The 26,071-nt window shown below is 39.2% G+C and overlaps 1 non-coding gene across 1 annotated transcript; it reads right to left on the bottom strand.

Annotated features, from left to right (window-relative positions):
• Window positions 1-6,303: 6,303 nt before the first annotated feature.
• Window positions 6,304-6,493, bottom strand: Gm23907. The gene has a single exon (XR_003951713.1). It is a non-coding gene; the product is annotated as a U2 spliceosomal RNA (small nuclear RNA).
• Window positions 6,494-26,071: the final 19,578 nt, after the last annotated feature.

The raw sequence follows: 26,071 nt of genomic DNA, 5'->3' as shown, positions 1-26,071 counted from the left end.
TGTTAAGTAGTAAAACTTCTACTGATCCCAAGTTTAATGCTTTTTTTTCCTGCCATCCTATCATTTATTATTTGTTCATCCAGTAGTTTTGGGGTATCTGCTATCTATGCTGCTGCTAGGCTAAGCACTTAACTACTACCGTCATCAAAATACTACATCTCGGGTTGGGAGGGGGCTGTGCTTTAATGACAGGAGGGAAGGAAAGCAGACAGTGAACACTCAGAAAACAATTTAACTTGTCAAGTGATCATGTCATTCTGGTGTGTGTATGTGTACACAGTCCTTTTATGTGTGCCTTTCCTTGGGTGGGAGTCAAGATAAACACAGGCAAGCTAAGCACTTGCATCATAATTATACAGTTAGAGGTTTCTTGAATATCATGATTCCTTTTGCTCAATGGCTGCCTGCACCCTTCCTTATTTTCTTCCTTCCGGAGGGTTAGAATAATACTGCAGTTCTTTAGGAGTAACTAGCCATTTTCTTCACAGCCCTATGATGTGAGGTGGAGGTACAAAATAGTGGGCAGTGTGGCCCTGCAGCAGATTGTTTATTTAGCTCAACTGCTCCTAGAAAGGAACTCCTCATTAGAAGCAGTCTTCCTGATGTGTCTGAGCTTATCTCTATCGCCCCCTTTCCACGTTCTGCTTCAGAATCGGGCAGAAAAAAAAATTCTGAGAATTTCTGCCAGTGGGTTCTCATTAAGATTGCAGTATGCTTTCCAAACATAGTCCCTCAGAAGTGACCGAGGTAGAGGGAGGAAAGTGAGGCCAAGGACATTTCTGGGAAAGGAAATAAATACATTAGGACAGAGACATGCAGTTATCAGAAGTAAGGTCAGAGGGACAGAGGTCATCCCAGGGGACAGAGAGAAAATCAGAGAAACAGGGGCACAAAACTAGGAAGGTCCTTATGGCACTATCAGGCAATGATGGGGGTGTTCGATTGCTTTCAATATGGGTAACAATGAGCTGTTTGATATATGGAGAATACCAGAGTGATAGCAAAGAGTGAGTTGCACAAGGACAAGCAAAAAAGAACGAAAAGAAAGCACACATTGGAAGTATTGTCAAGAACTAGATGGTTATATTTGGTTCACTGACTGGGTCAATAGAGCATATTAGGAATCAATGTGTGCCAGACCCTGCTCAACTCATACAGCCCTAACAAAACATTTCATAAAGCAGCCACTATTAAAAATTTTTTTCTTATCACTGTGGATGAAGTTTGGAAGATGCTAAATAAGGCTCACTAATTCACTGTTAGGAAGTGGGTATCACAGTTAGTTATTGGTGGGAATTGAAACCAGGGAGCTGGGAATCCTTCAGTAGTACACGTGTTTCACTGTCTCCCAGTGTTAGAGCAGGGGGATAGACTTAACAAAGTCTCTCAGATAGACAGCTCAGAGGTATCATAATCTGGTAGATTCCATTGTAGAGTACTGATATTCCATAGACAACATCCTATCTTTTTGATCTTAACTGAATATGGAACAATAATCATTACTTCTGTAGTATCCTTCAGTTTCTTCCCCAATGAAGGCTGAACTCACCTGCCATATTATCTCAAGCCTTTGTCTTACAATCTGTAACAAGCTTTCTGCTTCTCCTTACTTCTAGACATCTGTGTTAGGCCATGTTTTTGAATTTTGTTCCTGGAGGTGTGGTGGTTTGACTAAGAATGGCCCCATTTGAGAGCTTTGTCACCTGGGAATAGAACTGTTTGAGAAGAATTAGGATTGTGGTCTTGTTGTAGTAGGTGTGGCCTTGTTGAAGAAGTGTGCATTGCTGGAGGTGGGTGGATTTGAGGTTTCAAAAGCCCATACCAGGTCTAGTCTCTCTCCCTCTGCCTACTGCATGTAGATCAGGATGTAAGCTCTAAGCTCCATGCCTTCCTGCTTGCTTCTATGTTTCTTGCCATGACAATTATGGGCTGACCCTCTAAGGAGACTGTATTTTACTTACAGAAAATGTTACTTTCTGGATTTGCCCCTTTCTTTCTGTTTTCTGCAGACTTTGATTTCTACAAACATGTTTCCCAGCTGTCTGGCTGACTGTATGCCTTTGAAGAATGGAGAGCATCTCAGTTACAATTACATTGACGACAACATACCCCTTGATAATAACAATCATTTGGTTATACAAACCAACTTCCAAGAATTCAGACAGAATGCCATGGACTTGACTTCTTTCTGGTATCTGATCTCTGACTTGGGTGACTCAGCCAGCTGAAGGCTGAATCATCTGGAGGTATCTTCATTCACAAGTGTGACTCAGCAGCTTTGCCGAGTTGAGACTGTCAACTGGTCATCTATGTGACTATGCCTTTCAGTATAGTGGCTGGGTTCTAAAAGAAGCATCCAAGGACAAGGAGGAAACCTGCATTTTCCCAACCCATCTGAGAGCCAAGAAATTGAGCTCTATATCCTCTTGTGAACCTTTCTGTGGCAGGAACTGCTTGTGCATCACAAAGAACCCTTTCATTGTAAAGCCCATATAAGCAACAGACACTGAGAAACACCAACTGATGGGTCATAAAGAATCTACCATATGTCATCATGGTAAGTGTTCATCTTTTAAAAGAATACATATATAAATCCAAACAACAGAAAACAATTGACCTAGCTTTGTATAGTATGCTCCCCCCTCTCTCTTTCTCTCTGTGTGAGATAGATAGAAAGATATACAGATAGATCAACTTGCAGAGTCAGTTCTTCTACCATATGGGACTTGGGGATTAAACTCAGATTGCCAGACTTAGAGGCAAGCGCATTTACCCACTGAGCCTACTGACCATCTCTTTCATTCCATTTTTAAGTCAAACTTCTTTGAATAACTGAGTTTTAAGAGTTGTTGGAGCATTTTAGATTCTCCTCATTTTGTTAGGTATGTGGTTTACAAATGTTTCTTTCCATTCTTTTACTTCCTAGATTTTTCTCTTGAAACACAAAGATTTGCTTTTGATAAAGTGTAATGCATTTGTTATTGTTATTTATTACTAGTCATATCTAAAAGAATCATTGGAAAATATAAGGTTATGAAGCTTTACCCTTTTGTTTTCTCCCGAGAGTCCCAGTTTTAGCTCCTATGTTCAGGTATTTGATCCATATTCAGTTGGAGTGCATGGTTGGGATACCACTTTCCTCTTTGTGAATGTGGTATCTCCTTGTCAGAATTGCTTGCCCAACATACCGTTCTTCCAAGATTCAGTTGTGTGGGCTATCCTTGTCGAAAACTAACTGAAAGGGAAGGTAAAGGCTCATTTCTAAGCACTCTCACTTTTAATTTCAAATATTTTTATTAACTAATTTATTTATTTACTTTGATTCCCAATATCAGCCCCTCTCCTCCCAGTACTCCCTCACAGATCTTCCCTCCATTCCCCTCCCCTTCTTCTCTTAAAAAGGGAGTCACCTTGCCTCCCTCCTCCCTTTGGCACATCAAGTCACTGCAGGGCTAGGTGCATCCTCTCCCACTGGGGCCAGACATAGAGGAACAGGATTCAAAGGCAGGCAGCAGATTCAGGAATAGTCTTGCTTTCATTGTTGGGAGAACCGCATGAAGACCAAGCTGTATATATGCTACATGTAGACAAGGGGCCTACGTCCAACCCGTGTTTACTCTTTGGTTGGTGATTCAGTCTCTGGGAGCCCCTAAGGATTCAGGTTAGTTGACTCTGTTGGTCTTTCTGTGGCATTCCTATTCCCTCCAGGTCCCCTAATCCTTCTCCCAAGTCTCCCACAAGACTCCCTAAGCTTGATTTAATGTGTAGGTGTGGGTCTCTGTATCTGTTTCCATTGGCTGCTGGATGGAGTCTCTGAGAGTACAGTTATGCTAGACTTTTGTTTGCAAGCATAACAGAGTATTATTAATAGTGGCAAGGATTGGTTCTTGCCTGTGAGGTAGGTCTCAATTTTGGCCAGTAATTTGTCCATTCACTCTGTTTCTGCTCTATCTTTGTCTCTGCATATCTTGAAGGCAGGACATATTTTGACTTGAAGGTTTTGTGGGTGGGTTGCTGTTCTTATCCTCCCTCTGGGAAATCTACCTAGCTACAGAAAGTGGCCACTACAAGATCCATATCCCCCACTGCTAAAATTCTCAGCTAGAGTCAACCCCATTGCACCCTGGGGCCTATCCCATTCACCTATTCCAGCATCTATCTCTGGCATGTCCTAGGGATGTACCCCAACCTGCCACCAGTTTCTGTTTAGTCTCCCCTGATACCCCTACACACAACTTCCCTTCCTCTCTTCCCTCTTTTCTATTTTCTCCTACTACCCTATACTCTCACCCAGTTCCTTCCCCTTATCCACCTTTGATATCCATTTTATTTTCCCTTCTGAGAAGGATTCAAGCATCCTCCCTTGGACACCTTCCTTGTTATTTGGCTTCTTTGGTTCTGTATATTGTAGCAAGGTTATCCTGCCTTTTATGACTAATATCCACTTATAAGTGAGTACATACCATGCATACCCTTTTAGGTCTGTGTTGCTTCACTCAGGATGACATTATCTGGTTCCATTCATTTGTCTGCAAAATTCATGATGTCTTTGTTTTTAATAGCTGAGAAGTATTCTACTTTGAAGATAAGCCACATTTTCTTTATCCATTCTTCAGTTGAGAAGCATCCAGGCTGTCTCCAGTTTTTGGCTGTTACAAATAAGGCTATGAACATAGTCAAGCAAGTGTCTTTGTAGGATGGTGGATCATCTTTTAGATATATGCCAAGCGGTGGTATAGCTGGGTCTTGAGGTAGAACTATTTCCATTTTTTTCTGAGAAGCTGTCAAATTGATTTCAAGGGTGGTTGTACAAGTTTGCATGCTCACCAGCAATGAGAGTGCTTCCCTTGCCCCACATCTGCACCTGCATGTGCTGTCTGTTGAGTTTTTTTTTTAATCCCTTGAGTTATTTCATACCCATTCTGATTGATATAAGGTGGAATCTTAGAATCATTTTATTTTCCATTTTCATGATGACTAAGGATGTTGAACAGTTCTTAAAGTGTTTCTCAGCCATTCAAGATTCCTCTGTTCAGAATTTTCTGTTTAGCTTTACACCCCATTTTTTAAATTGAGTTATTTGGGTTGTTGGTGTCCAACTTTGAGTTCTTTATACATTTTGAATATTGGCCCTCTGTTAGATGTAGAGTTTATGAAGATCTTTTCCTAATCTGTAGGATTTCATTTTGTCCTATTGAGAACAGAACATTAATGGCTCAGGCACTATGATCAACAATTAATAAATGGGACCTCATGAACCTCAAAAGTTTCTGGAAGCACTCTCACTTTTATCCTGTTGGTTTACACATCTCTCCTTCACATGCCAATTATTATTCAAGAGACTAGAGAAAAGGAAGCTGTACAGAAGGGAGATACAAGACACAGTTGAGCAAAGCGGAAGGGAAATTATGGAGGTGAAAGGTTACAATGGAGAATGGGTGAGAGGAGGTGAGAGATGAGAGAAGAGAATTCAGTGTCATCAGGGTAGTTAACTGAAATAAAATATATTTGAAAATCTCATCTGTAAATCTGTTACTTTAAAAACTAATTTAAAACATTAAGATAACTATTTAAAACAGATCTGAATTTTGTGAATTCCTGTTTTAACGTATCATTTTTGCTCCTTATCTTATGAAAATTTTTAGCTGCCTGAAGATGAATGAAGAAGAAAAGTAGGACTTGGGCTTATTCAGCTGGTTTCTGAAAGTGGAGGCCAGGTCAGAAAACAAAACCATAACCAATCTGGAGAACCACTATGTCTGAATTTTACTTTTGAAAGCAAAGTATCAATAGTGTGCTGGTTTGTTTATGCTCTGCCCAGGGAGTGGCACCACTACTTGTGTGGCCTGTTGGAGTAGGTGCATCACTGTGGGCATGGGCTTTAAGATCCTCATCCTAGCTGTCTAGAATCCAGTCTTCTCCTAGAAGCCTTCAGATGAAAATCTAGAACACTCACTTTCTCCTGCACTATGCCTGTCTGTACACTGTCATGTTCCTGCCTTGATAATGGACTGAATATTTGAACTTGTAAGCCAGTCCCAATTAAATGTCATTATAAGAGTTGCCTTGGTAATGGTGTCTATTTACAGCAGTAAAACCCTAACTAAGACAAATAGGTAAGTAGAAAGATTAAAAAAGAAAGAAATCAATCTCAACTATTAGGGTCTATGAGGTAGGTATTTACTGATAACTGATTGAGGATGGTAAAGGAATGAATGTCATAAGGGTAGTGTTGAAAGTATCAATTCACAAGTACAAAGCATCTTCCATTCTGTCCTCTTCCTTAGTAATTAATACATATGAAATGAATTCATCTTTATGTGTTCTGTCTCACATACAAATTATGTCCAATAAAATGCAGGTCATTGGTTGGCTGAAACAAGAAGGATAGCATGTAAACAGTGGCTGAGTTAACCATAGAGTCAACATAGCAGCTGTCAATCTGCCAGGTAAGATGCTGCAGTTGATCTTAGCCAAAAGGCCGAGAAACTATGCCAGATAAGATGTTAAGTTGTCTGATACCACTGACATAGAGAGGTTCCAGAGCAGGTATGTTATGGAGAACAATTGATGATTGTGGGGAAGACAGAAAATGGAAAGTTGGTATAACTATTTAAGAGAAAGATACATACTGATGGCTCAAAACAGAATTCTGTACCTCACAATACAAGTAAGGTCACAAAAGGAAATAACAGATTTAAATAACCATTGTGCAGGCTTCCATTAACCCAGTTTTAGTAGAATGATCTTGAAGTGGTTCAAGCAAATATAGAGTAAGAACTGAATTGCCCAGAAGTTTCAACTTTGCCAGGGATAATCTACTCTCACTTTTCTTATTGTATTTCTCTTTCTTTCCTGAGTCTTAGAGATGACAATAGGGAAGTGATGCTCTGCTTAACTTAGAGTATAACTGTAGATTAAAAATGACACATTTCATGGTTCTGTCCTCTACTTACTGGGTCTCACCCTCATCAATTCCTTCTTGTCTTCAACTTCCTGTACCTTGGCCTCCTTCCTGTACTTAGCTCATGGGCTACCTGAGCTCCTTCTGTGTTAGACTCCCCAACTTTACCTCTAAAGTCCCTGTTTAGTTACATTCTGTTATGCATTTTATTATCAGTCTGTTTCAAAATTGGTTATTTTAGCCAGATTTCCAGAAATTTCATTCTGAGTTCTCTCTAAAGTGAAGATAGCTCAAATGACTTTAACTTGCAGATATCAGTTTTTTTGCAATAAGAGAACATATAAAATTATTTTTTGAGGTGTACTGCCTCACCATAAACTGTTTTCCATACCTACATAACATCTAAATTTCAGTAAAAAGTTTTGTGACATTTTTGGTGACCTTAATAAAGAAGGCCAACTCTATAAATATGCATAAACAATGAAATGATAAACATAGACATGTAAATTAACTCAAAAGTGTGTGAAGCTGTGTAAGAAACCTGATGTAATGAATCAACATGACCTTAGCCATTTTCTATCATTCTCCCTTGTATATTAGGTTTACATGTAAGTGTTAGGTGAGGCCTGCCATTTGGTAGATATTTGCTCTTGGATGACACAAATTTATATTTTTTCTCCTAAATCTGATTTGATTTTACTGCAGCAAAGGCCAATGAGGAATAGTTTGTGGAAAAAAGTATTGCTAGATATAATGGAATACCATGTTATCTGGAGAATTTTGTTAGCATTTTAAAAAGATATAGATTAGAGAGAATAAGCTAAGGCTTATTTCTCAGAGTATAGTTCTTATGAGTAAGACACAGACTCTTACCACCTACAAAGTATCATCCTCTCTCTGGTTCTATATAGTGCCTTGCAAGTCTTAGAAATGCTTAGCTGTCACATTCTTATGGTCAAGAGGTACAGATGTTTGTCATAAGTATTTCTTAATATGCACTCTAAAATTATCATAAGGAATTGGCCTGCTATTTATCTCAAAGATACTATGGGGCAATGACTCTACATTTATTGATCGATATTGAAAAAATATGTTCAACACTAGCTTTTTCTTCATTAGTGTGTTTGGAGTAATTTCAGATGTCTACCTTCATTTGTGTCATTTTCCAGGAGAGCACACAGAATGCCCTTGTCTCCAGGGTTCCCTAGTACTTAAGGTTTCGTGGCCAAGCTCTTGACATAGGAATACATGCATGGGAGATACATGCCGTTCCTAAGCAAGCACCCAGATTTCCCATGGAACTTTCCATTTATTTATTCTCTTCTACAGAACTTCCAACACTGATTACTGAAATCTATTATTTTGTAAAATTAATACACATCTAATAAAAGGGAGGAAAATCGCCTAGATAGATCCTGGATATATGAATTACCATGTAGAATAGAATTCTATTTACTGTGCAGGATGCTGAGGTCTGCATGTAAAGTAATTATGGGTGGTACAAATCCAGTGGGTTGGTTTCTATTTTGGTGCTTAATCAATTCCGATATATTTGGTGCTGCTACCTCCTTGTGTTTGTATTATTATGAAAATGAATAAAACATGGTGTAATTAATAAGTGGCCAGCTGCTGCTCGGAGGGATAGTCTTTTAAACTGCAACAGAGGAGGAAGATGACCAAATATGAAAGCCATTGAAGTCACTCTGGGTCAGAGATGGCATATTGGCATGACTGTCATCACAAAGCCATCAGCACTTGTATTCTTTCCTGGCAGTATTCTGGAGATGCAAATGTGTACCTACCAATGGCTATAACAATGATAAATAAAGGACCTTGGAGGACGGTCACCAAGTGCCAAGGAATCTAACACAGAAGATGTCTCTGTTGAATATTTAGTTTTTCTTGCAAGTGTTTTACTAATTGAAAGGAATCCATTCTCTTTTGTTTATGTGGCAGGTAGTTAGGGTTATAGAGCTTTCTTTTGGAAAGCTCCTTGGAGGCAAATGCATATCTTTATGGTCTGGAGGTGGAAAACAATCTAAATATAAACTGACTTATTAGAACTTGAAGGAAAATGGCTTCTATCTCCAGGGTAACTTTTGGCATTTTTTTTGTGTGTGAATTGTATGAGACTCATTTTTCTTCTAAGTGTCTGTCTCATGCTTTTTTATTAGCTCCCCAGCCATTATCAAAGCCTTTCCATATCTGAAGGAACTTCAGAGGATCAGACACTTTACCAGGGTTTACACTGTTTTGCTCTTAATTGTGTTAAGTGCTCTTATCCCTGATTATTAGTAATTTGCCCATATGTCTCTTGGTCCCTCCACTAATCTCCTCTCAACAATTGAGGACAGTTATCAGATTACCTGCTAGCATACACACTAAGCATTCAAAAATATCTAGTGAATGATCCTCTTTGTTGAAAAGAAATTCTCATTGAGGAAAATCAAGAGCAAAGTCGAAATATATTGTGTTTCAATTTTCCCATCACTCTGTCACAGAAGGAAAACAGACTAGTTTGATGCTATTGATTTTGCTCAAAGCCCTGCTGTTTTTCACCCAAAACCCTGTGCTCTTATGGCTGCTTAGGAATTGATTTCTGGAGAGATATTTGGTTTGTTTGTTTGTGTCACAGCATGACATAGTGAGGGATCCATAAATGACATGCTATCATTTCTCTTCTTTGATGGGAATGGATTGTAAATTGCCTCATCATGGATTTTCATCATTTCCTCCAAGTTTCCAAGCGAATCATTTCAAATTATCATGTGTTATTGTAATATTCCATTTTGACCTTCAATAGAGTCAACTTTGCTTATTAAAAATATGTTCCACTTAAAACATAAGCAAGATTTCCCTGGCTAAACACATAACATAACAGTAAAAAATAGAGTTTTCTTAACCCATTGTAGCTTTTGTTATCTGCATAAAGATCGTATCCATCAGCATCTTATTATGCATGCAAAAAGAAGTCATGAGGCCACACCCTTTTTGTGGAACTGTAGGTGGTTAATGGGTGCTGAGGGAGAAGACCATTTCCTTTAACAATGAACTAATAAGTTGTTTGTGTTTCAGTAAATACTCCTCATTCATATTCATGCAAGCAATCACAAGTAAACTCAGTGGGATAAAAACTGTATTTTGAAAAATGCTAATAAAAACATTAATAAAATAGTATATTTTTTTGCTTCTTTCCTTTAAACTATTACAAAACTCCCATGTGATTCATTCTTCTCCCTATACAGTATTCTTGGGAGATACTGAGACTGTGTTTGTTCTCTGTGTGTGCAATAGCAAACCTTCTGCGTTCCACCATACTCCTGCTTCCCTGTTTTGATATCCCTTTGTTGGTGGTCGCAAAACCACCAAAAGCTCACCAAAGATTGGTACCTGCTATGCTTCTTCACTCGAGAGAGAAGCTAGTTCAGATAACTCCGTAGGTGGCTGATCAGTTCTATGCTTTGGTCTAATTCCAGAAGGGTCATTGCTTTCCCCTCTGCTTCAGGCACTCCATACTCAGCCATGCTCAGATTCTATTCCAAATCCGCTTCTCCAGGAATAGGCCACAGAGTCATTATCAGGCCAGAAACAAGCTGAATTGCAGGTAGTGGGCACTTTTCAGAATGATCCAGTACATCTATACAGAATCCCATGTCCAAACTCAGTCTTTGCTCAGAGTGACATTATCCCTAAGCGATTCCCAGTTAACTGCAAGGATAGAACTATTGTGCATGTGTTTAAAGGAACACTGAGACATATCCATTGCATAAGGTAGGCCCCTCTCTATGTTAAACTGTAGAAAAGCATTCTGACGCTGTATCTTCTGACACTCAACTCTTTGCCCCATTTGTAGATCATAGTTTGCATTTGTTATTTTCCTGCCTGTGGACTTCTGCTATCTAGTCATAAGTCCGGTAAGAACTGATTAACTATTTGAAATGTAAATAAAGGAAACATCCAATAAAAAATAAAGCAATTCCAATGCAGAGCACAGTGGGAAAAAAAAGTGCTGATTGAGTGCCTACTATGTTTTAGATACTTGACAATCATAGGGATGCAGAGATCAAACAAACAAACAAACAAACAAACAACAAACAAACACCCCAGAAGCCTGTACTCAAGATTTCTAATGTATAAAGGTCTTGCATATATCCCATGTAGACATACAGCTGCTGTAAGAATACCAACTGGGGGATGACCGTTATTTTAGGAATCAGAGAAGTGTTTCTGAAAGAAATGATATCCAAGTTCAGGGATGAAGACAAATAGATTCCTTTGCTTTCCCCTGGAAAGTAGGTCAGAAGGAGCTGTGGAAAGCAGGGAGAATGTTAGATTCTACGATTCTGAAACATGATGAGTGTGGTGTCTGTGAGGGACTTCAAGTAGCTGCGAGTTCTAGGACTACAAAATACAGGATTAGGGATGTTAACTCTGGAAGATGTTGTTGACTTCATCCCACCCATACAGATATTGTTACTGAGCCTGGGATCTGATGATTGGAAAAAATGGGGAGCTTCTAGTCTAAAGCTGTAGACAACGTTATTTTAACTTCACTATGCTTTTATATATGTATGTAACAAAAAAACCTCCAATGATCCAAGGAAGGTTGTTTGATTTCAGGAAAACAATGATCAGAAAAAAGCATGTGAATATCAGTAAGCACATACTAAGCACTAATAGAGGAGACTTTTTTAGAACTTTCTCAGCACAGAACAATTTAAACACAATTACCTGACACATACTATAGATTATATTCAGGAAATCACGAAAGCAAAGCAGAAGGCTATAGCTAGATCAGGGTACACTGACCAGATTAGATTGTATAGCAACGATCTGACATCTGACAAGAATAAACACGTCTCATAAATGGAATAAAAATGTTTGTCACAGGAGGCACAGAATCATATCCAAGAACAATTCAGGGAACAAGATGCTGTCTGCCTTTTCCCCCAGGTGCCTCTCTCACATTCCCTAAGGCATCATTCATTTTGGATCTTTCTTTTGATTATGATCTGACAGTTGTGCTCATTTGTGGCTACTCAGGCTTATGACCATATGTTTATATTTACATTATCTTCCACCTCGAGACCACCTCTAGATCTAGACACATGGCCATAGTATTCAGTCCAAAAAATTAAGAATAGCTAGAGAGAGAGAGAGAGAGAGAGAGAGAGAGAGAGAGAGAGAGAGAACAACAGCGAAACCTATACACCAGGAGAGAGTATTGTTCCAGATATGGTTAACTGATTGTCATTGTAATCTTACAAATTCCTGAGAAAATCTATTATAAGAAACAATTCCTAGAGCTGGGGATATGGCTCAGCCACTAAGAACATTTGCCACTCCTGAAGAGGACCTGGGTTTGGTTCCCAGGACTCGTACTGGGTAACAAGTGAGCCTAATTTTAGTTATGAAATATCAAATGCCTTCTTCTGGCTCCCCTGAAACTTTATCTGATGTGGTACACATAGAGAGGATCAAGTGCACACAAAAATACATGAAAGTAAATATGTGTTTTTAAAGAATTAATGATTCTACAGATATAAGTCTTTTCTATTGTTGAATGAGTTTTTCCTTGCTTTATAAAAAAAAATAAAAGAAAATAATACTACGTTTTTACATTATTCAAGAAATGTTTGTCCAGGCATTACTTTGTAGTAGAGATATCCAGTTTGCAAAAATTATACAAGAGATGTAGATGAGTATAATAATTAAGGATATTGGTGTGAAGAAACATAAGTTTATATGTTTTGGCCTCTATATCTCCTCTATATCTCCATTTATGCTTCATAATGACTCAGCCTGTAGCTGCTTGAACAGGTTACTATATGCAAGGCATCAACACGCCATGAGAAATGGAGAGGTATCTTTACTGCATGTTTATTTTTATGTTGTAAGAAGTTTTTGATTACAAACAATGTATCTCTCTTTCCGACATCTTGGTGCCTGTGCAGGCCTGCTGGGAACAAGACTTCTAAAAAAAGCCAATATGTCTGGAAGGCTGTGGTACAAGGCCATTTTTGATGGCTATAAGCCAGGTCTCCAGAATCAAAGAGAGCACACAGCTCTTCTTAAAATTGAAGGTGTTTATGCCTGAGATGAAACTGAGTTCTACTTCAGCAAGGGATGTGCTTATGTGTACAAAGCAGAAAACAATACAGTGACTCCTGGAGGCAAACCGAACAAAACCAGAGTGATTTTGAGAAAAATAAACCTGGCCCATGGAAACAGTGGGATGGTTTGTGCCAAATTCTGAAGCAATCTCCCAACAATGACCACTGGGTATAGAATCTATGGGATGCTGTACATTTCCTGCTTTTAAACTAATGGAAAGTAAATAAATATAAGTAGAAAAAACCCAAACCAACAGAATCAACCAACCAACAAAACAAACAAAAAACAGTATAACTTTTAGGGGTTGAAGTGATGACTCAATGGTTAAAATGCTTGCCACACAAGCACAATAATCTGAGTTTGGATTTCAACACCCACAAAAAAGCTGGGTGTGATGAAATGTGCTCATAGTGTATGTGATGGGGAGGGCTTTGTGCTCATAGTGTATATGATGGGGAGGGCTTATGTAGATAATTGATTACTTCCTGGTTCAGTGAGAAACTCTGTCTCAAAATTAAAGCTGAGAGTGACAGACTTCTGGCTCCTACTTAAACACACACACACACACACACACACACACACACACCCCTGCATGCACATGCACATGAGCTCTTTACTTTTCTAATTTTTTGCTTGCAAATTTTATATGAGCATATAATGTGTTTTGAACAATCTCCTATTTCCTCACTTCCAGTTTTCCCTGTTTTCTTCATTCACTTTTCTTTGCAATTTAATGTACTCTTTAAAAACTCACAACTCCACCTAGCAATGCATACACACACACACACACACACACACACACACACACACACACACAAGTAGGGCCATCTATAGAATGGGTAGCTTCTCAGGAGTCACATTCCTGAAGAAAACTGATGCTACCCACCCACAGAAAACATCAGTGGTCAATAGTTCCTTAGACAGAGACTGACTTAGTGAGACCTCTTATACCTGTGCTAGAATTTTGGTATGATTGATATTGTACAGGTCTTGCACATACAGTCATAGTTGCTATGAGTGCCTATGTGCTTTGTCACTGCCACATCCCGCACATCCTATTTTGTTGCAGACATCTTTTTACTTCTGACTTTTCCAATCTTCATCCACTTCTTGCTTTACAATGCTTTATATTTTTATTTTTATTTTTACTTTTATTTTTATTTTTATTTTTATTTTTATTTACTCTTCAAATAACTTTTTCCTCCTCCAAGACAGGGTTTCTCTACATAGCCATGGCTGTCCTGGAACCCACTCTGTAGACCAATCTGACCTTGAACTCAGAGATCCATCTGCCTCTGCCTCCTGAGTGCTGGAACTAAAGGTGTGTGTTGCCACTGTTCATGCAATGGTTCTTGAGTCTTGAGGAAAAGGAATGTGATATAGATATACTGTTTAGAACTAAGCACTTCACAGTATTTTTCTCTACAGGATGTACTGTTGCTAATCTCTGTATAAATAGACATCTACTACAAAAGGAAGCTCCACTGATTAGGATTGAGAGGAGCTTGAATCTGTGGATAAAAGGTAAGAACAAAAGCAATTTAATACTATGTTCATTTAGGAGAGTAATAGTATTAAGTATTACTGTGGGGCTTATGGCCAATGCAGACGTAAGTTCTGGGCCCCAATAGCAGTGCTAACATGTGTTCTGTCTTGTGGACAGGGTTTAAATCCAATAAGAAAATGGATGGTTTTTCTCATAACACTGTGCTATTGTTGTATACCAGTGGGATCATCTTGCCAGGTTAGTCGTTGTTATAATGCACAGGATTCAGAGCTGGTAAGACTGTTGTTTTCCTCCATTGCTATTCCAAACTAAGATACCTGAAATGCTTTTCTTTTAGGGGGAGCGGTTCCTATGGAACCCTATTGATCAACAACTCAAAAAGGAATAAACCATAACTTTTATTTGGATTTTTATTTGGTAGCATATGGTGTCTGGGAGAGGCATTGTTCTTATTATGGGATAGTTACATGCATATATTTTAGGAAGTTTCCAGAGTAGTAGATTTTCCAGAGTAGTAGATTTTCAATGGTTTAATGTTAGATATCACTTCCCATATTCTGTGCTTTGCCCTCCCATTTCTGACCCCATTTAACCCTTTCTGTCTCATTATTTCCTCTCTTCCTTCATACCACATGCTTTTTATTCCACATTCCCATGAACACAAGCCTCATAGTCTCTTACTAGTGTCCTGACTTACAGAAATTATGAAATTTGTAGTCAAATGGATGGAACCAGAAACAATTATTCTGGCTGTAGTATCCCATACCAAGAAAGACAAATGCTACAGGTGCTTGCTCATATGTGGATGCTGGCTTTGAATCTTCAGAGGTGTGTGTTTTAATTGTGGTGCCCTTGGAATTCAGAAAACATACCTGGGACCATGGAGAGGAAATCAAGGGAGAGGAGATAGAATTCAAGCAGTCTGAAGGGGCTATATATTCACAAGAAAACTCATTTTCTTTTCTATTGACTATCTTCCAAAACCTTACAGTTTTGTTAGAGACAAAGACTTTACACACACGCACACACACACACACACACACACACACACACACACACACACACATGCTGTGCATGTACGGTATACAATGACTGATCAGGATGAAAGAGAATGAAGGCTTTATGAGATACAATGTAGATCAGACAGACAGGTTAAAATAGGCAACAAGACACGGCAGTGAAGAAGAGGCAGGTACTTAACTTTCATAGAGAGCTTTGTGGCTCATACAACACTTTACAGATTCAGAATTGCATTTAATTTTTGCAGTGCCCAACAAGGCACTACCGCGGTTCTCTTTACAATGAAGCTCCAGATTCAAAGAAATCAATGATTTCTGTAGTGGAATTGGTGACACACTCTAATAAGCACAAGACCCTGCAGAAGTACCTTTACCATTGTTGTCTCAAGAAAGCAGCTTTTGAGAAGTAACTGAAAGTATATTTAAGGTGGCATATCAGGAGCTAGAAGTAATTTAAAAGATAGAATGGGAAAAGTTGTATTTTGCACGGGAGATATGTGATTACCCAGGTTGCAAATTTATCCCAGATCATATTTCTTTATCAAAACAACTATGAGGTTCCATCTTATACCCATCAGAATAGCAAAAATAAAAGAGATAGCACATGCTGGTGAAGATCTGAAGCAAGGGGAAACACTCCGACATTGATGGTGAGAGTGCAAACTATTGCACCCACTTTTGAAATAAATTTGATTCTTTCTCAGAAAACTGGGACTAGTTCTACCTTAAGACCCAGCTAATACCACTCCTGGGCATATATCAAAAAGATGCTCCAACATCTCACAAAGACACTTGCTCAACTCTGTTCATAGCAGCTTTATTCATAATAGCCAGAAGCTGGAGAAACATAGGTTTCTCTCAACTGAAGGATGGATAAGAAAATGTGGTACATATATACAATGGAATACTACTCAGCAATTAAAATTTAAGACATCATGAATTTTGCAGGCAAATGGATGGAAATTGAGAATCTCATCTTGAGTGAGGTAACCCAGTCCTAAAATGACATACATGGTATGTACTCACTTATAAGTGGATATTAGCCATAAAATACATGTATCATGTTATACTCCACAGACCCCAAGAAGCTAAACAAGGAAGGCCCAAGTGAGGAGGCTTGAATCCCACTTAGAAGGGAAAATAAAATAGTCATAAGAGGCAGATGGATATGGGCAGGAGAATTGGACATTCAGGATCAGGTATGGGAAAGGACAGGAGAGATGTCTAGATGGCCATAAAAATGAATGGAAATCTGCAACTGAGGGGGTTAAGGAGTTGGGTGACATCTCCAGGTCATTACAGAGGGAAGTGCCCAAGAATCAATGGAGGTGATCTTACCTGTGACTCACTATGAGGGGATATGGAGCCTGAAGAGACCACCTCTTGAATCTAGACAGGAACCCCAGTTTAGCAATATAGACACCAACCCACACACAAAACTTTCAACCCAACATTTGTCTTGTCTACAAGTAATGCAGGCATGGGTGAAGAAGCAGAGACTGAGGGAATGGCCAACCAGTAACCAACTCAGCTGACTCAGACAGATGCAGATACCCCAAGCAGTAATGGAGCTTGGGGACTCTTGTGGAAGAACAGGAGGAAGGATTGTGGGCCCAAAAGGGGATAGGAATTCTACTGGAAGACTAACAGTCACTAACCTGGAACCTTCTCTGAGTCTGAACCAACCAAAGAACATATATGGGCTGGATGGAGGCCTCCCTGCTCATATGTAGCAAATGTGCAGCTTGATTTGAACATCTGAAATGGGGTTATCTCCAAAAGTTGTTGCCTGAAAGTTGGATATATTCTAGCTGGCCTGCTTTGTCTAGCCTCAGTGAGAGAGGAGGCACCTAGCCTTTCAGAGACTTGAGTGCCAGGATTGTGGGAGGGAATACCCAGGAGGCCCCACCCACTCAGGAGAAGGGGAGGGAGGATAGGGGAAGGATTGTGGGAAGGGATGACCAGGAAGTGGGGGGGGGCAGTGAGAGGTATATAAAGAGAATAAGTAAAACTAAAGTTAAAAAGGAAAAATAATTACTTCACAGAGTGATTGTGAAGAGAAAATGAAGTCAGGTTTTTGTGTGGAGGTGGAGACAAATATGTCTCAATTCTCAACATATTGTTTAGCTGGAAGAAAAGGAAAATTTACTTCATACTTTTGGCCAAAATAAGTACAAGAGTTCTTGGGTGAGTTCCATTCCATTTCCATCCGTCTCGTGTTTCCTTAGTGGGATGTCGATATTGCTGCCATCTTAAGGTTTTGCATCCATTGGACACACCTGTCACTTCCTGGGAGCATTCAAGGTGAGTCAAGCATCATAGGATGCAAAGCTGATGGGCAGCTACAATCTAAACCTGAGAACAAAGGAAAGTATAAGGCACTAAGGAGCCAACAGACCGAGGATGCAGACATCTTTCTCAAGCTTATTAAGTTGTGGCTCAAACTGAGGTGCCTCTTCAGCTATTGTCCCTCTCATGATCTCACCCTGTGGATATGGTGAGGGGATGAAGGAATCTTTGGTAATCTCAATTATATTGAAGATGAACCAAGTGTTACCTCCAAACCAATGAGATTTGTGGTGTGTGTGTGTTGGAGTGTCCACTGCTCCTACCACAAATCCAGGTTGTAGAGGCTCTGAGAAAACTTGCAGAAGCAGAGGTGATGAAAAAGGGAAGGGTAAGAATCTGCTTAGTTACCCCACCAGCTGATTTAATTGTTCGAGCCCAATGTAGCAGGTGACAAGATCAGAAAAGCATGTCCTGACAGAGGGTAGGTGGAGACATGGGCTGATGCTTTCCCTGTTTGGTTCATAAAAGTGTGTGTAAATTCCTCCTCACCATAGCTGGGCTTTAACACTGAGGATGGACGAATGAGCCACTGCGGCTTTGAGACGAGCCTTTGGTAGTGAGCCCTGAGGAAGAACAGTGATGTGAAGAACACAGCTATGCGTAGCAGCCATATTAGGACAGTTCAATAGACCAACTCTAGGATATTACAACAGAGGCTTTCAATAGTGAGAAGAATTCTCAAAACCTATGCAGAACCTTATAGTTCACTTTCAAGACAGCATTAACTCACTTATTAGACTAGTGACTTTTATAGTTTATAAATTATTTTTAAATCTTCAAAATCTCTCATCATGACATTTTGTTCTTCCATTTTTCAGTTGAGGAAAATGAGCAGAGTACTAAAAAAAATTGACAGTATCACAATGAAAAGGCCAAGCTAGGTTTTAAGTCCTGGCCAAGGGTGAACTTGAAGCCTCTGCTCTTTCTGCAATCTTCTCATTACAACTGGACATTGTGAAGTCGAGTACCATTTTCTTTAAATTACTGAGGAAATTCGGGATAATAAGCAATAAAAATGGGTACAACTAGGTCTGCATTCTGGAACCTACCAGGTTGATGGACTCGAATGTGTCAACCCTTCTGCTTGCCCTGTCATGTTAACAATTGCTGTCAATTAATATTGAAAGGAATGGTTAACATACTTGATTGGCTGCTGAGTCAGTGACTCATTGCGTGGCTGGACTATCAAGACAAGGGAAAAGTTCTTTGATTTTCTACAGTATTATGCAAGAGGTAGGTTTTGGTTATTCAAGCCCCATGCTCCCAGAATAAGACTCAGACTCAAAATACATATACAAATACCTTGGCTATATAGCTAGGCTATAGAATCATAACTTAAAATAATCCATTTATTTTAATCTACATTATTCTGCGCTCAGGTATCATGCATCTGTCTCCTCACATTTTCTGGGGCAGATCTTCCTGTGCCTGGCTCTGTCCTCGAATTCTTTCTCCTCCCAGTTATCCCCTGTTCCATTTCCTGACCAAGTCACGGGCCATAAGCTTCTAAATTGACAGCTGATGCATCCATACAATACAAAAGATATTTTCTCTACAACATACAGCATTTTTTTCCCCTGAGTTTTCTGAGTCTCTCATGTCCCTCCTCTGACCCTGCAGACTTGATGCTTCTGTACTGATTTATTTAATTAGTAATTCTGCAGGCCCCACCCCATGCAAATGGTGAGTCTACACCAGGCAACTTCAGATTATACAAATCTTCCAGAAACTTTATTGACTTTTTAAATGGGATCTTCACAGATTTTTTTTTGTACATTCACATAAAAAAGCAATGATGTGCAATTTTTCTTTTGATTTTAATCTTCACTGAGCATTGAAGAGGAAAGAAAAATATTTTTTTTTTCTGAAAGTAATAAGCTTTCTCAGGGCTCTTGCTAAGGGATTTATTTTTTTCTATTGTTTTAGAGAAAAAATGTAATTCCTCATTAATGTAACTTTCAAACTGCTAGTTCTAAAGAAAGACTATTTGGGCCTTCACTGTACTTAGGGAACCTTATGGAGGCTATATAGTATTAAGGCCCACATGCTCTACCTGTGAGTGTATCTAGATTCTGCAGGTATTAGAGGTGCAGGTATTTCCCTTTGCCTGGATTCCAGACCCTATGCTCATGGAAACCACTACCCCGGGGTTATACTCAGAGTGACTATGCACGTGAGGGATCATGGAATGAATGTCCCTTCAAAATCCCAGATGTCGGATGTTTCATTGTATTGTTTATTGAATGGTAAGAGAGCCTGTTAATCTTCACATACATCATGCAAAGGAAAGTTTTCCCTTTGGCACATTGTTCATTTGAGTTTGGATAAGCTTGCAGGTGTGGAATCTACAGCTGTGGAGGGCCATCTGTGTTGTAAATCATACCTGATTTCATATGCCATGCCATGCCCTGCATGTTGCTGCTGAGTTCCAGGACAGCCAAGGCTACACAGAGAAACCCTATCTTGAAAAACCAAAAAAAACAAACACCAAAACAAAAACAAAAGCAAAAACCAAATCCCCCCAAACCAAAACCAAACCAAACCAAAACAAAAACAACAAAACAAAACAAGACAAAAATCCAAAATACTGCCAGTGTGCTTAGCGTCTATCTGTATTAGCAATGCAGCCAAGGCTACCTTCTTTGTAGGCAGCCACAGCCCATGACATATGAAGTGGAGCCTTTCCTTTGCTGGGAAACTTCCATGTCTGTCTTGAGACTATTAGGTTTCTATCAGGAATTCTAGCACTCTGCCTCCCACACCGTTCTCTCTACCTCTTTAATATTTTACAAGTGTTCATTTTAATAAACTTCTTATATTTCTAACTCTGTCTCAGTATGTCTTCTTGGAATACCCAGTAGCCATATTTATACATTAAAATTAAGTTTTAATATCTTGTTACATGTCAGTTTCTACATGTGACCATAATCCTAAGATAATTTGGAAGTTCATAAAGTAATGCTATTTGGGCACACTTTACATGTTATTTTATTGATGTTTAAAAATAAACCATTCTTATAGTTATTGAGGAAGACAAGATGCCATTTAAAGCAAATTAAAAGAATGTATGAGCAATTATTTCACCAGGAATGAGACAAATAGTATGAAACGAAGTCATGAAAATTAAGTTAAAGAAAGCTGATCTAACTATATCTGTAATTCAGAAATGAATAAATGATGAAATAAACATTAAATAGCTCAAAGAATTTGGTAAGATTATGTCCAAGGGAAACCAAAGTAAAGAAATGCAGAATTCATATACTAATTCTTGGGGAGTTGAGTCAGAGTTCTGCTAAGCTCCTGAAGGACCAAATGGGATCAAGGCAGCTTACAGGTACCAGGAACTTCCTGAAACATGTAGTCACTCCCTGCAGTTAAGGGAAGTTATTCAAGAAAAGCACAAACAATGTGCATGCACCCACAGCCAGTGTTTTCTTCCAGCATGCAAAGGCGGTGGAAGAGGTGAGAAGTTATGATACTCTATGTGTTTTAATTTGGCAGCATGTCAATACTCTGAGTAGATTTAGCATCATGACCTCTTTGGTTTACATAATATCCAGGTCACGATGCTGTAAATATGGTCATATCAGATACCAGCAGCTCCCTTGACAGACTAGTATTAGTTATTTAGGGGAAGCAAAAATAAAATGTGTGTGTATGTGTGCATGTGTGTGTGTGCACGTGTGTATGTGCATGTGTGTGTGTGCATGTGTGTGTGTATGTGTGCACGTGTGTATGTGTGTGTGTGTATGTGCATGTGTGTGTGTGCAAGTGTGCATGTGTATGTGTGCATGTTGTGTATGTGTGTAGAAAACTGATTTGCTCTTCTCACTCCATCTTCCTTCTGCTCCTTTGCCTTAATTCATTTAAGCTCTTATAGCAAAATGACCTAAATGGGCATCTTAAATGAAAAAGAAAATAATTTCTCACAGTTTTACCTACTGAGAAGTCCAAGATCTAGTTACTGTCAAATTCAGTGTGAGGTGAGGTTTCTCTCTTGTTCTTGGATGATGCCTTATTGCTGCAAGCCTCACATAGTAGAAAAGGCAAGGCACCTTTCCAAGGTCCCTTTAAAAAAAGAGATCAGGCAATTCATCTCCCAAAGGCCCTTCCTGCTGATACCATTACAACCATGATGACATTTTCAACATTCATACCAAAGGGAGGGCACCAAATGTCAGATTCCCACCTTCACTTCTATATAATTGCCAATCAATCAACAATCTATCTATCTTGCTATCATCTAGGTATCAATCAACCATCTATATCATCTATAACCTTTTTACTTTTATCTTTCTATCCACCTAACATTTAACAACACTATTACCTACCCTTTTCCTTCATCTTTAGAAACACTTTTTGCTTCATTATGTTAGGTAGGCAAATATCATTATTCTTCTGCTGGCTCAGTGGTGGATCTTTGTGCAAGGTTACACAGGTAATTACATTCTGGCTGCTATTTAAAAAATTACAATATAATGAGAAAAAAAATTAAACAGAATGAAGCAGTAAATTTAAGAGCCAAGGAACATATTCTTGTTCTTGCCAAGGTACATAGTTACTGAATGACGTTAGCTGAGTCAGATCACATTCCCAGTGCCCGTGTTTGTGGCTGAATTTTGTCTGAGCGACACCGGAAGAGCCCTTTGGATGCATTCTGAATTGGTGGCAGAACCCATTTGTGTGTGTGCGTTGAATTTTCTCATAGTGTTGGCCCTCTTCACGTGCAAAGAAGTATCCTCTCTGCATGAACTTCTCTATCTAGTGCCTAAAGTTCTGAACATTTGGAATCAGAAGTTCAAACTTCACTCCTGCTACTCTATCCCTATAATAAGATGGCATTCGCATACTTCTCTCTTCCTGAGCCTAACCTTTTCCCTGTAAAAATAAAATTAAAACATATCTCATAAGGTCATGAGAATCAAATGCAACCTTATACTTGAAAGAATGTGACATCCCATCTGCATTTCCTATTTGTTATGCAGTTACAGTGCCAGATATGATTCAATATTTGACAATATAATCCCTATTCATGATGCATGCATACCTGGTGGTATAAAAGACACTTTCTAGCAGTATTAACCAAATCTTCTTCAGCTTAATAGTTCTGCAGTTGAAGATGGCCTAGTTTTAGCCATCAATGGGAGGAGAGGCCCTTGGTCTTGTGAAGATCATATGCCCCAGTACAGGGGAATGCCAGGGCCAGGAAGTGGGAGTGGGTGGGTTGGGGAGCAGGGTGGGGGAAGGGTATAGGGGACTTTCTGGATAGCATTTGACATGTAAATGAAGAAAATATCTAATAAAAAATAGTTCTGCAGTCTAATAGTTACTAGCTTTCCTGCTAGTAACTCAAAAAGTCTCATTTGAGGTACTTTTTGTTTAAAATAACATTATTTGAGAAAAAGGTGTCATAACTCAGTTTATAAACTGTTCTAGAGAAAAAAATCATGGCATCACATACTAAGTGCTCAACTTCAGAAATTAATCTTTTCTCACTTCAACCTTCCATAGTTCATGTAAGAAGCAATTAATGATCTATGTTTACTGGAGACGAATTCACAAAAACCACAATAAACCATAGTGAAGAGATTAACAGGTTGCAGAGCCTAGCTCTAATGTATGCATTTACAACACAGCCTGTATCTAAGGCTCACAGAACATTGTGGAAGAGAGAAAAGAAAAAGTGTAAGAGCCAGAGGATGAGGAAGTCTGTGAGAAAATGTGTTTCCTAGAAATGAATGAGAAACTACACCTGTGATAACACAATCCTATGGCTGCCTAACTGAAATCTAAACAAAGGTGCTATTGTCTATATCAGTAGACATGCCAACATATATGGGTAAAATTTTATGGACCCCCTAGACAATAAACTATAGTCAGAAGAGAGAAAGTTAGTCTCTTCTAGGGATGAGGCAGTTAGTTAGCTCTGAAATTATATACACAGAAGCCACATTAAATAGACTTAGCAGGTTGTGTGTATATATTTATACATTAATATGACTATAGCAACAATAAAAAAGAATCCATCAATTTGAGAGAGAGAGAGAGAGAGAGAGAGAGAGAGAGAGAGAGAGAGAGAGAGAGAGAGAGAGAGAGAAACATAGCAGAAATTAGAGGAAGGGGCCATGAGAGACTGACTGTAAGGAAGACAGGGAAGGGATATAATTGAATGTACCAGAGATCTGGGAGGGGAGAGACTCTCATGACTCAAAGGGAGGGACCTTAGATGAAATGACCAACAGTGGCGAGAGGGAACTTGCAAAATCTACCTCTAGTAGAAAGACAGGGCATAACATGGAGGGATGAGTCAAAAACTCTAACAGTCAAAAACTCTAACTCAGAATTGTCCCTGTCTAAAAGAACTGCAGGGACAAAAATAGAGAAGAGACTGAGGGAAAGGAGGTCCAAAGACTGGCCCAAATTGGGACCTATCTCAAGGGGAGGCTCCAAGGCCTGACATAATTACTGATGCTATAGTGTACTTGCAGACACGAGCCTAGCATGGCTGGCCTACGAGAGGCCCAACAAACAGTTGACTGTGACAGATGCAGATACTTATACCCAACCAGTGGACTGAAGTCAGGGACTTTAGTTGAATTAGGGAAATGCTGGAAGAAGCTGAGGAGGAGGGTGACCCCATAAGATCAGAAGTCTCAACTAACCTGGATCCTCAAGATCTCTCCGACACTGAGTCACCAACCAGGCAGCATACACTACCTGGACTGAGGCCCCTGATGCATATACAGCAGAGGACTGCCTGGTCTGACCTCAGTGGGAGAAGATTCACCTAACCCTTGAAAGACTTGAGGCTCCCAGAAATGGGGAGGCCTGGCAGGATGTGTAGGGGCTGTGGGGTATTGGGACATCCTCTTAGAGACAGGAAAATTTATTTTATTAATAAAGTAAAAAGTGATGTCATTGAAAACTTAAAAACAAAATTACAAAATGAAATGATCAATGTCCATTTGCACACTAAATGAGATAGGAAACACTAAATAAACCTAGAAGCTTCCAAACATTAGATGGAAAAGTACCCAGGAAAACAACCCCTGCCCCAATTGCCATGGTGATTTCCATAGACAGTCGATAGTATCAGCAGGCCAGCAATATTTTCAACCTCAGCACCAGAGACTAGTGAGAAATATTTTCAAAAAGTCCAAAAGAGAGCCATTGTCAATTGAGAATTTTGAACTCAGCAAAACAAAACAAATAACCCCCTACCAATTAAGAGGGAAAAAAATGGAGAAAATATTTCAAGAAATTCAGTCTATGAAATCTCAAGTTCCACCCTCAAAGCTGTGAAAGGAGGATTACCTCCTATAAGGAAGTAACCAAAGGTTAAAGCAGCAAATAGTTGAGCAAAAGGGATCTAGTATAATGAGAAGCAGAATCCATGGGTTGATATGGTTACAGCCCAGGATAGGATACAAAGGACCTAGAAGGCAATTTGTCTAGATTGGATCAGAGAGCATGGGCAGAGAACAGAGATGTTCTGATGTCCTGGAGCTGCTAAAAACGTGAAGAAACTTTTGTTATTTTTCATGCCTGATAATTAGACATTATACCATATGATTTAGCATATGTAAAAAAGAGAAAACAAAGTCAAATAGTTCTAAATATTTTGGTGTTTCTTAATATTAAATGATGCTTACATTGGTTTCATGGGTTGAAAACTGGGTCAGTGATTTGACTCATGTGGACATGTGGTTGGGACAGGAGAGGCAAGTCCCTGCAGTGGGGGTGCTGAGAGGAGTCAGTATCACAACTAAACCAGATGTAAGAGGGAGAAAAACAGAAGCCTCACCGTTCATGATTAGAAGTGAATAGACAATTGGTATTCCAGTTATTTTAACATTTTACTTATCATTTGACAGTTTCATACTTATATACATTGTATTTTGATTACATTTATCTTCCATACTATATTGTATTCCCTGTCACACCCTTAGGAACTCCTCCTCCTTCCTAGTAAGTCCTCCTTTAATGTCTTTCTGATAACTCACTTAACTAAAGTTGCTTGCGTGAGTGAGCATGGATAGGGTAGTTATTTGTGTGTGAGCAACTTAGCAGTGGACTTACCAAGTAACTGAAGAAACTCCCCCCCTCCCCTCAACAACTGTTATTGCCCAAAATCTCATCAGGGAGGAGTAGAACCTTATGCATTCTTCCCCTATCAGT

The sequence above is a fragment of the Mus musculus genome, chromosome 15 (assembly GCF_000001635.26).
Source record: "Mus musculus strain C57BL/6J chromosome 15, GRCm38.p6 C57BL/6J".
Classification (NCBI taxonomy): Eukaryota; Metazoa; Chordata; class Mammalia; order Rodentia; family Muridae; genus Mus; species Mus musculus.
This window is presented reverse-complemented; position numbering and strand designations above follow the sequence as displayed.